Source organism: Elephantulus edwardii, unplaced genomic scaffold (genome assembly GCF_000299155.1).
Source record: "Elephantulus edwardii isolate Elephantulus edwardi_28Jun2011 unplaced genomic scaffold, EleEdw1.0 scaffold00012, whole genome shotgun sequence".
Lineage (NCBI taxonomy): Eukaryota > Metazoa > Chordata > Mammalia > Macroscelidea > Macroscelididae > Elephantulus > Elephantulus edwardii.
The window spans coordinates 20,721,001-20,722,103 of NW_006399762.1; the positions used below are offsets into that span (position 1 = coordinate 20,721,001).

Sequence of the window (1,103 nt, forward strand, 5' to 3'; positions counted from 1 at the left end):
GACCTCTTCCAGTCAGTTGGCCAAGTGGTTGTTCTCCAGATTTCTTGGCACAACTTGGTGAGCACATCCATGGCAGCATCTGTTAGCTGAAATATTTCAATTGGTATGCCATCTATTCCTGGGGCCTTATTTTTTTGCTATTTCCTTCCTAAACCATAATATTTTTAAACTATTAAATGACGCCTGAGGGAATGTACATTTAAAAGGCAACATGCATTCTGTTGCGTTTTTTCTCATAACTGTTTATGAACACCCTTTGTTCAAAGGGTTTTTAAAATTATGTTCCTACTTTCAATATGGCATATTGTGATTGTTTCTAATAGTCTTAGCAAAATGAATGCTTTCAAAGGGAGCAGAGTCATTTCCAAGTGGCTGGTGTGAATTTATTTCCTCTTTAGAACAAAGGACATAACAAATGATCTGGTTCTGCCCAGATGATTTAATGTCATAAGAAGGTTCTGTTTAGAGGCCTGTTTCCATTCAATCTAATGCTATGGCATCATCAAGCTTGTCTGCTGGTGTTGTGCTTGTCTTCTCTGCACTAGAGTTCCCATCCTCATCAAATTTCTTCTTGCAGTTTTTTCTTCTTCATCAATGCGAGCATTATTCGAAGGACCTTCTTCATCTGAATCAACTATGAGTATGTCATCTTGCTCTTGTGCTGTAGACATCCAGGGCTGGGCTCCATTATAACTGCCTTTCGTTATGCCTTTGGTAGTATCTTCAGCTGGCTAAGGTCCCACTTTTTCTGGGCCATCACCAACCACTTCAAATTCAACATCCTTTCCTAGATCTTTACTGTGAAGAATGTTGATGGATAAAGTATAGTACTGAAGGAAATCCTCTGCTTGAAGCCAACTATCATTTCTAATTTCAAATTCTGACAACTGCTTTTGATTATCAGCTTCTGTCTCCCCCTCTTCTGAAGAAATGAGGATTGTTCCTTTCCATCTTCAATCTGTATATCTGGTGATACCATGGCAAATTTTTCTTATACTATCCCATATACCTTTTCAACATGTATGCAGAGCAGATTATCCGAGAGGCTGGGCTCTATGAGGAGAATTGTGGCATCAGGATTGGTGGAAGATCTATTAACAATC

The 1,103-nt window shown here is 39.0% G+C and overlaps 1 pseudogene; it reads right to left on the reverse strand.

Annotated features, from left to right (window-relative positions):
* Nucleotides 1-480: 480 nt before the first annotated feature.
* The window catches only part of LOC102867620, a 4,395-nt pseudogene continuing 3,772 nt past the window's right edge, over nucleotides 481-1,103 (reverse strand).